General features: G+C 34.4%; 1 long non-coding RNA gene across 1 annotated transcript; it reads right to left on the minus strand.

Annotated features, from left to right (window-relative positions):
* Window positions 1-697: 697 nt before the first annotated feature.
* LOC116569167 lies at window positions 698-11,184 on the minus strand. Its single transcript, XR_004276893.1, has 4 exons — window positions 11,105-11,184; window positions 2,707-2,763; window positions 2,061-2,117; window positions 698-1,020 (listed from the first exon to the last, which is right to left on the minus strand). It is a non-coding gene; the product is annotated as an uncharacterized LOC116569167 (long non-coding RNA).
* Between the last annotated feature and the right edge of the window lie 465 nt (window positions 11,185-11,649).

Genomic DNA, 11,649 nt, shown 5'->3' on the forward strand with positions numbered 1-11,649 from the left:
GAACCAACACATTGCTGCTGTTGGGTCAGAAATAATTAAGAAAGCTCACTGGCTTTGAGGCACAAGCCAGCAGTATTCAAAAAGCCAAAGACAAATGGTTGGAAGAGATAATTAGGACTCCAATGCCCAAGTGCACATTTTTTTAAATCTGCACAAAAGAGAAATGGAAGTTTTGAACTTATGAATAAGGAAGTCCTAGTATGACTTTTTTAGAAGTAACCACACATCTACTAAATAAATTTAACTTACTGTATTGGGTAGAACAGGTATTAAAATGCATATTAAAAAGCCAGTAGATACACAATAAAACAGAGGGAAAATTATGCCTTCTTCTGCATTTCTTCCAGACAAAATGTTAAATCAAAAGGGCGTTTAAAATATAGTCATTAATCTTAAAAGTTCCCCCCCGAGACTGTTAAAATATTTGAAAAGGATCCCATTCAGAAACAAAATCTATCTATCTATCTATAAATATGTATGTATATATGTATGTATATATGTAACTAAAAAAACAAAAATTCAAGCTGAAATTCTACAAAATTCTACTAAACAAATTTTACTAAAATAATTAACAGAAATAGTTATTCCACAAACTTGAAAATATAATTAAAACTATAAGATATATATACATGTACATGTGTATATATACATATGTGTGTATTTATATACACACATATACACATATATATTCACAGAAATGCAAAAATGTTAGGACTTAACACAAACTCCTTTACCTCACAATTTTACTGGGTCAGGAGTCTGTCCACAGATTAGCTGGGTCCTCTGCTCAGTGTCTCCCAAGCTGGAATCAAGGTACTGATTAGGCTGAGTTGCTTTCTGGAGCACAGGTACCTCTTCCAAGTTTATTTCTCTGTGGCTATGGGACTGAGGGTCCAGGACACTCATGGTGGTTGGCTGGAGGCTGCCCACCATTCCATGCCATGGGGTCCTCTCCATTGGAAAATCATAACATGACTGGCCGTATGCATCTTCAAAGCCAGTTGCAAAGTCTGTTTTCACCTAAGACATAATTTAAATTGAAAAACTTAATTACAGTTATGCTATATGGTATCAACTTTGCTCTAGACTGTTGGTTAGAAACAAGTCACAGGGCAACCCATATTAAATTGGAGGTGATTACACAATTGTGTGTCATGGGGAGTCGCTTAGGGTGCCTCTGCCACCCATGGTAAAGGCACAAACCATCTAGGAAATTAAAAGAACAAAATACAAAAAAAATTGTTTTAAATTAAAATAAAAAATTAAATAACAGAATACAATGACACCATAGATAAATAATAAGACCCCCAAAAGTCTTAGGCTGAAATAAATCCATAATTAAATTATCTGAAATGACAATAAGTCATTTTTGACTTTAAAAATAAGATGGAGAGGAAAACATTCAAGAAATCCTTAGGTGAGTTTTAGCTAAACCAAACCAAAAAAAGAAAACAAACAAACAAACAAAACAAAACAAAACAAAAAGGAGTAGCTCTAATTGCTATTATATGCACCCAAGAAACTTGAATATAATCTATTATATGTTTTTTTTTAAGATTTTATTTATTTATTTGACAGAGAGAGAGATCACAAGTAGGCAGAGAGGGAGGGGGAAGCAGAGAGGGAGGGGGAAGCAGGCTCCCTGCTGAGCAGAGAGTCCAAGGCGGGTCTGGATCCCAGGACCCTGAGATCATGACCTGAGCCAAAGGCAGAGGCTTAACCCACTAGGTCTTATTTTTAGGATTCCGTTTTACAATAAAACTTTTACTTATCGTGTATTCTGTACAGTTCCAGAGACAACTTAGTATCAGAATAATTTGCATATGTCCAAGTTTTTCTCCTGACCTGATGCCCCCTTTTTAATATAAATCCAATAACTCAAGAAATAGGAGTCTCAAACGAAAAGAAAACAAGTTCTCAGAATACTTGAAATTTTCCTGACTGTCCATCTTCTCTGCTGCATGCTCTTTTTTGTGTCAGTTATCACACCAGATATGAATGTAAAACAATTTATACAGATTTTTGGAATACCAACAAGAACAGAGGAACAATGTACTTACTTGGGGTTCATCCAAAAGAAGTCAGTGGAAAGACACCAATTGGAGCATAAGTGCATTCTAGAGAAAAAGAAGGAAGACAGTTTAAGCAAATTACTTTTGTTAAAAGAACATATTTTTTAGTTACAGTAATTTCAGTGATTCAAAATTAGTAACTTTCGCTGTTGTTCTCTTCAGGGCTGTGCACTGAAAGCTGAACTAGATCAAGCATGCATGGAACACTGTTGAAATAAGAGTAAGAAATATAAGAGTGTAAAATCACAAGGACCTGCTGTTCTGATTTTTTAAAACTTATTTTATTTGACACAGAGAGAGAGAGAGGGAGAGAGAGCACAATCAGGAGAAATGGCAGGCAGCAGGGGTACAGAGAAGTAGGCTCCCCCCCATAGAGCAGGGAGCCCAAAGTCAGGCTCGATCCCAGGACCCTGGGATCATGACCTGATAGGAAGGCAGTTGCTTAACCAACTGAGACACCCAAGTGCACCTGCCATTCTAGTTCTTGTTCCCACTGCTTGTGCAGGTACATCCATGATCTCTGGTAACATCCTTACTAGCATTTATCCACCCATGAGCAGACACTGACTTAACTTTGCAGATTTCCTTTTTACCAGGCAATGGTAAACCAGCATTGTATGTCAAGAATCATTACCTCTCCTTGGAGCATTAGTACTTGGTGATTGAATGATTTGAAGACAGTCTCTGCCCTCTGGAAGATAAAAGCACAAAAGAGTAACAATGAGCTTGATAAGTTGGGTACATCTTCTGGGCTAGAGCATTAAGCACAGCCATTTCTATTCAGACTCTCAGTTGGCACTCATGACATCTTTACAAGAGAACTATTACTGCAATCCTAGTGGAGAAAGCGAGGAGAAAAAGATTATAAGGTTTTTAGACTCTAGTAATAGCTAAATGAGCAATAAACATAAAGCAAGAAAAAAACAAACAGCAATTTGGACATTTTAGTTCAGGGAAGCATTCTCTGACAAGTTATTATGAGTTTTACTGAGGAACATACTATGTGAAGAAACACAGCACTTCTAAACTATCTAGAGTAAATGACTTTTTTTAAAAAAAAATTCCAGTCATTGCCAATAATATTCTTGCAAAACACAATGAAATGAAAGTTAAAATATCAGACATAGCTCAATAAAATAATGGCAAATCAAATTTCAATAGCATATATTCTTTGAAGAACTAAATAATTTTCTGAAGGAAAAACTCTTTAATAATATAGAGTTAATCTAATAATAAACTTAAAATATTTGAGAAAATGTTTCACTATATACCACATCAGAAAATTGTCTACAAATACTATTTCTCCAAAATTATTATTAATAAAAATTTAGGAACATGTAGGTAGTTTAAGGTTATATTTCCCCCCAAATCTTGCTTTGGATAGATCAATGGAGATTTTTAATCACATGAAATAGGAAGTTATCACTCTTTTGAAAATGAAGCTATGCAGATGGGTGTATTCCTAAACAGAAATAATGGAGTAAGGACCTAAGAGAGGAATATGAGTTCATTCTAAGGATACGATACGAGGTTGTCTCTATCAATTTGTACATGATCATTGAAAAACTGAAATTTTGCATTATTGAATTTTCAATATTGTAATTGACAATTTTTGATTGAAATTGCTATTGCAGTCAAACCCACATACAAGGAAACTGAATTAAGCCTACAAATGTTGTTAAGTAATATCACTCCCTGGTGAACCCCAGGATGAATTATTTGATACATTTACTCTCAGATAACTTATAGATTTTATATATTTTATGCACTTGTTGGAAAAAAGCCAATTAAATATTGGATGACATCTGCCAAAATAAGTATTATGGTTTAAATATATTTGACATTGTGACATTCTCTCTGAAATTGATGAGGTTGCAGAGCTAATTGTCTGTTGAGTCCACTTTTACAATATGAAAATAAAACCTTATACTTAGCATTGAAGAAAACCCATATGATATTCCATTGAATAGCAGGAAGGGGTAGTTTAAGTTTATTCAAAACTGTGTTTAAATAATTAAGGTAGATTTGACCCATTAAGATATGTAGAAATTGTAAAGTAGAGTGCAATGCATTATGCTAAAAATATGAAAGATACATTTTGAGACTACTAATTCTGATCCTTTTTATTAAGATACAAGCCATATACCTATATAAAAATAATTTAAGGATCATGTAGGTTTATAAAAGCTTCCCCCATATTGATTTGTGTCCACATGGTTGAAGTTTGAATGAAGAATGTTAGTTTTGATCTTACAAATATCTTTGAAGGCATCTGAATTTTCCTTGAATTTTAAAGCTGATAAAACAATGTTTCTCAAACTTTACTTAACATCTGGGCTCTAATACATTAAATGCTAACTTTACACGTGGTTAGTTTAGCAATTTGGCTTTGGGAAGAACATATGACACTAGGTATCCCTAGTGTACCCACAAGGATAATTCCTTCTATTTTCCCAAAATCATTACCTGTGACTTGTCTTAGTTTAGACTGGGTTGCCCAGAAAGCAGAGGTTGAGGCCTTGATGAAGAACCACATTCCCAGGGAGCAGCAGAGAGGGACAGATTGAGGCAGGACAGGTGGGAGATCATTTTGGAATGTACCATCGAACCTAATCACTACTAAGTGCAACTAACTTTTGTTTCCATAGCACATTTCCAAAGAAGCTTCACTAAAGGATTCTTGAAGTCTTCTATGGTGAGAGGAAGGAGGAGGAGGAGGAGGAGGAGGAGGAGGAGGAGGAGGAGGAGGAGGAGATGGAGGGGAGGGAGGGGAGGGGGAGGGGGAGGACGATGACAAAAAGGAGGAGGAGGACAAAAAGGAGGAGGAGGAGAAGAAGAAGAGGAAGAGGAAGAAGAAGAAGAAGGAGAAGATGAAGAAGAAGAAGAAGAAGGAGAAGAAGAAAAAGATGATGATAGAGCTGGTCATTAGAGCAATAGCAAGAAACAAGTAAAGGGAAGAAAGTTCCAAAAGTGGATGAGAGATATTTATGCAATTGTTTAAGAGTTATTAAATGATAAACTACCAATAAAAAATTAAAAAAAAGATCCTGATAATAGGTCATCTCATTGTAAAGATTTGTTTTGTTTTGTTTTAATTATGTTATAGTTTTCTCTAGGTTTAGTCCCTTGTTATTAAACTGCAAAGGAAGAACTAAAGCTATCATTTTCATATGCGATATTTTGCAAGTTTAAAAAAATTCCCAAAGAATCTACAATTAACCCCTGAAACTAATAAATGAGTATAGCTTGTTCAAAGGATAAAACATTAATACCTAAGTTCAAATGATCTCCCATAAACCTGCAATAAAAATTGAAATTTGAAATTGAAAGAAAAGAAAACCATTTAAAACATCATCAAAAGAGAAAAATAAGTAAATAAAAAAGAAGAGAAATACTGACTTAGATCTTCATTAATTTTAACAAATTTGCCATACTATACTACAAAGCTGTGATCACAAAGACAGCATGGCACTAACATGAAAACAGACACATTGATCAATGGAACAGAATAGAGAGCCCAAATATGGACCCTCAACTCTATGGTCAACTATTCTTTGACAAAGCAGGAAAAAATATCTAATGGAATAAAGTCTCTTCAATAAACGGTTCTGGGAAAATTGGACAGCTATATAGAGAAAAATTAAACTCAACCATTCTCTTACACCATACACAAAGATAAACTCTAAATGGATGAAATATCTCAATGTGAGACAGGAATTCATAAAAATCCTAGATGAGAACCACTTTGACACTGGCCACAGCAACTTCTTTCAAGACACGTTTCCAAAGGCAAGATAAACAAAAGCAAAAATTAACTTTTGGGACTTTATCAGGATAAAAAGCTTCTGTACAGCAAAGCAGAGGCAGTCCTTGGAGTGGGAGAAGATATTTGCAAATGACATTACAGACAAAGGGCTGATATCCAAGATATATAAGGAACTTCTCAAATTCAACACCCAAAAAATAAATAATCAAGTCAAAATATGGGCAGAAGATAAGAGACAGATACTTCTCCAAAGAAGATGTACAAATGCCCAACAGACACATGAAAAAATGTTCAACATTACTAGCTATCACAGAAATTCAAATCAAAACCACACTGAGATACCACCTTACAACAGTTACAGTGGCAAAAATTGACAAGGCAAGAAGCAACAAATCCTGGAGAGGTTGTGGAGAAAGGGGAACCCTCCTACACTGTTGGTGGAAATGGAGCTTGGTATAGCCATTTTGAAGAACAGTGTAGGGGATCCTCAAAACGTTAAAAACAGAACTACCCTGGGACCCAGTGATTGCACTACTGGGTATTTGCTGCTATAAACATTGGGTGTATGTGGTCCTTCTTTTCACAACATCTGTATCTTTGGTGTAAATACCCCAAATGTCCATAATAGTCAAAATGTGGAAGGAGCCCAAATTCCCTTCAATAGAGAAAGGGATAAAGAAGATGTGGTCCATATATACAATGGAATATTACTAGACATCAGAAAGGAAGAATACCCAACATTTGCATCAACATGGATGGAACGGGAGATTATGCTAAGTTAAATAAGTGAAACAGAGAAGAACAATTATCATTGGTTTCACTTATTTGTGGAACATCAAGAATAACATGGAGGACATTAGGAGAAGGAAGGAAAAAATGAAGGGAAGAGAATCAGAAGGGGAGATGAGCCATGAGAGACTATGGACTCTGGAAAACAAGCTGGGGTTTTAGAGGAGAGTGACAGTGGGGGATGGGTTAGCCTGGTGAGGGGTATTCAGGAAGGCACATATTGCATGGAGTACTGGGTGTTATATGCAAACAATGAATCATGAACACTACATCAAAAACTAATGATGTACTATATGGTGACTAACACAACATAATCAAAAAATAAATTTAAAAAAATAAGAAGAGAAATACTTAGATCTTCATTAATTTTAACAAATTTACCATATCAACATTAAATATTAATAGGGAAAACTGAGTGTGGGGTATATGTAAACTACCTTTCCAATTTTTCTCTATACCTAAAATGTATATAGAAAGTATATATATGTATGTATGTATGTATTTATATATGTATCTATGCATATACATATATATACATGTATCTATGTGTACATACATATCTATATGTACATAGACACATGTATTTGTGTATATGCATAGATACATATATACATACATATATGTAATTATATATACATATATTGCAATTATATATATGTATGTATGTATGTATCTACATAGATACATATACATATACATATATATGTATCTACGTAGGTACATATATACATACATATATATAATTGCAATATATGTATATATAATTACATATATATACACAATATATATGTATGTATGTATCTACGTAGATACATACATATATAGTATATATGTTATACTATATATATGTATGCCTGTATATATGTATCTACGTAGATATATATATACATGCATACATGTATCTACGTAGATACATGTATATGTATACATATATATTGTATATATGTATCTACGTAGATACATATATATGTACATATATACATATATATAGATATAGATATCTAGATATATATATCATAGGTATATAGATATATATATCATATATAGATCATAGATATAGATATATAGATACATATATGTGTATCTACGTAGATACATATATATATACATATATATATAATTGAAATATTAAGTACATAGAAGAATTAGAAAGTTTGGAATATATATGTAAAATAAAGGTAGCAAATATTTACATTATGTAAAACAAGCCAGGATACTCAGGTGGTAGACTAGGACTTGATGTCAGTTTTGTGGCATTTGGTTAGTTATGCAACTTTATAAAGTTATAAATTCCTCATATGTGATTCCTCCTATGTGATAGAATGTGATTAGCTATAAAACCTGAATTCTTATATCTATGTGAGAATATTTAAAGATCCAGCAAATTCTACTATTATTTAACCTGATAAACAATCATCTTATTATAGAGACTCAAAATAATATATTTTTATAAATATGGTCAAACCTTTGATAATGGGTGGATTGTCTAGGAACTAAAAATTAGCAGAACAAGTCATGAATCAGGGAAAAAAATGAAACAAAAATAAGCCTACACAAAAAAATTTAACCCCATTGGCCATGTCTTCATTTTCTTTTTTATGTAGTCTAATATGTATGAAATGCAGCATACATTTGTGTTTTTCTTTTTCTCCTAGCTAACATCTAGTGGTTTTTTTTTTTTTAATTTTAAGATTTCATTTATTTATTTGACAGACAGAGATCACAAGCAGGCAGAGAGGCAGGGCAGAGAGAAAGAGGAAGGGAAGCAGTCTCCCCACTGACAGAGAGCCTGATGCAGGGCCTGATCCCCAGACCCTGAGATCATGACCTGAGCCAAAGACAGAGGCTTTAACTCACTGAGCCACCCAGGTGCCCCTAACATCTAGTCTTTATTCTTTTTTATAAATGTTCCTCCTTGCCTTAGTTTCATCCTGTTTTGTGTGAAGAAATGTTTATTGTTAGTATTATTTAATACTCAGTTTGAATTTCTTTTTTTTTGTTTATCTTTCTTTTTTTTTTATTAAATTGATTTATTTATTTTCAGAAAAACAGTATTCATTCTTTTTTCACCACACCCAGTGCTCCAGGCAATCCGTGCCCTCTATAATACCCACCACCTGGTACCCCAACCTCCCACCCCCCCGCCACCTCAAACCCCTCAGATTGTTTTGCAGAGTCCATAGTCTCTCATGATTCACCTCCCCTTCCAATTTACCCCAACTCCCTTCTCCTCTCTAACACCACTTGTCCTCCATGATATTTGCTGTGCTCCACAAATAAGTGAAACCATATGATAATTGACTCTCTCTGCTTGACTTATTTCACTCAGCATAATCTCTTCCAGTCCTGTCCATGTTGCTACAAAAGTTGGGTATTCGTCCTTTCTGATGGAGGCATAATACTCCATAGTGTATATGAACCACATTTTCCTTATCCATTCGTCCGTTGAAGGGCATCTTGGTTCTTTCCATAGTTTGGTGACCGTGGCCATTGCTGCTATAAACATTGGGGTACAGATGGCCCTTCTTTTCACGACATCTGTATCTTTGGGGTAAATACCCAGGAGTGCAATTGCAGGGTCATAGGGAAGTTCTATTTTTAATTTCTTGAGGAATCTCCACACTGTTCTCCAAAGAGGATGCACCAACTTGCATTCCCACCAACAGTGTAAGAGGATTCCCCTTTCTCCACATCCTCTCCAACCCCCGAACTACTAGAACTCATACAGCAATTCAGCAACGTGGCAGGATAAAAAATCGATGTGCATAAATCAGTGGCTTTCTTATACACTAACAATGAAAATACAGAAAGGGAAATTAGAGAATCGATTCCATTTACTATAGCACCAAGAACCATAAGATACCTGGGAATAAACCTAACCAAAGAGGTAAAAGATCTGTACTTGAGGAACTACAGAACACTCATGAAAGAAATTGAAGAAGACACAAAAAGATGGAAGACCATTCCATGCTCTTGGATTGGAAGAATAAACATTGTTAAAACGTCTATACTGCCTAGAGCAATTTATACTTTTAATGCCATTCCGATCAAAATTCCACCAGTATTCTTCAAAGACCTGGAGCAAATAATCCAAAAATTTGTATGGAATCAGAAGAGACCCTGAATCGCTAAGGAAATGTTGAAAAACAGAAATAAAACTGGGGGCATCACGTTACCTGATTTCAAGCCTTATTACAAAGCTGTGATCACCAAGACAGCATGGTACTGGCATAAAAACAGACCCATAGACCAGTGGAACAGAGTAGAGAGCCCAGATATGGACCCTCAACTCTATGGTAAATTAATCTTCGACAAAACAGGAAAAAATATACAGTGGAAAAAAGATAGTCTCTTCAATAAATGGTGCTGGAAAAACTGGACAGCTATATGTAGAAGAATGAAACTCGACCATTCTCTTACACCGTACACACAAAGATAAACTCAAAATGGATAAAAGACCTCAATGTGAGACAGGAATCCATCAGACTCCTAGAGGAGAACATAGGCAGTAATCTCTTTAAGATCAGCCACAGCAACTTCTTTCAAGATATGTCTCCAAAGGCAAAGGAAACAAAATCGAAAATAAACTTTTGGGATTTCATCAAAATCAAAAGCTTCTGCACAGCAAAGGAAACAGTCAAAAAAACAAAGAGACAACCCACGGAATGGGAGAAGATATTTGCAAATGACAGTACATACAAAAGGTTGATATCCAGGATCTATAATGAACTCCTCAAACTCAACACACACGAAACAGGCAAACATATCAAAAAATGGGCAGAAGATATGAACAGACACTTCTGTTCATACATACAATCAAGACATACAAATGGCTATCAGACACATGAAAAAATGTTCATCATCACTAGCCCTCAGGGAGATTCAAATTAAAACCACATTGAGATATCACTTTACACTAGTTAGAATGGCCAAAATTAACAAAACAGGAAACAGTTTGAATTTCTTAATTCCCACTTCAGTATTTGAAACTGGTTAACCATCCAGAAGACCTTCCCAAATTATGTTTGGGATATTCCTTTTCAAGTGTCAACTAGATCAAATTGATGACTTTCTATAAAGTTCATTATATTGAGCTATTTTATTTTCCATATGTCCCCTTTTCAGTGTGCTTTATCCTTTTATATATAAACATTAATTTCACATTCCCCTCTTCTTTTATACACATCCTGAATTATTTTAATGCCTATTCTATACAACAGCTTGTTTGAAATCCTTCTCCCTCTACACAGCATGTTCTATTAACACTCCAGCTCATAAATATTTCTTTCAGACCTTGTCTTTTGGAATTTTTTAAAATTAATTTTGATTAGTATATATTTTCCTTATATTTGGGCACCCTAATATTCAATGCCCTGTAACTAAACATCCCTTCTCTTCCCTTAACATGTCTGGACAGGCATATGTATAGTATATTCCCAGAGAATAACAATGATCATTTTTTTTTTCCCTCACTTACCTGCCTTTTAGTTCATAAACAGTCTTGCAAGGGCATGGGGGAATCCATTCTTCTTCTTCTCCCTGCTTCCTTATTTATTCCTCTGGCCTCCACTTCCTGGATGTTGACTGCTTGCTATAAAATGCTGGTCTTTTAACACTTTCATTGTTGGAAAATCCTTATAGTCCTTAAAAGAATTAACTGTAGGTATTCAGAAACTTTAAAGTTCAGATCTATTAGGCAAACAAGCTTGTTTCTTTTTTTAAACACTAAGTCCCACTCCAAACAAGCACACATTATGATTCAGGTTAATGTTAAGTGGTCAACTCTCTCATGTCTATTTTTATCCCTTTTCAGGTAGTGTATTCTGTTGTATATATACAACATGATTTAAGCAGTTAAAAATTCATTAAAATACATCAGTTATTTCATATTCTACCATCGACCAGGAATAAAGCAGCTCAAGAAAACACTTGGGCATGTCATGGTGCTATTCTTTTTTTTTTTTTTAAGGAATTATTTTTATTATATATTTTTAATTTTTTTTATTAACATATAATGTATTA

Source organism: Mustela erminea, chromosome 11 (genome assembly GCF_009829155.1).
Source record: "Mustela erminea isolate mMusErm1 chromosome 11, mMusErm1.Pri, whole genome shotgun sequence".
Taxonomy (NCBI): domain Eukaryota; kingdom Metazoa; phylum Chordata; class Mammalia; order Carnivora; family Mustelidae; genus Mustela; species Mustela erminea.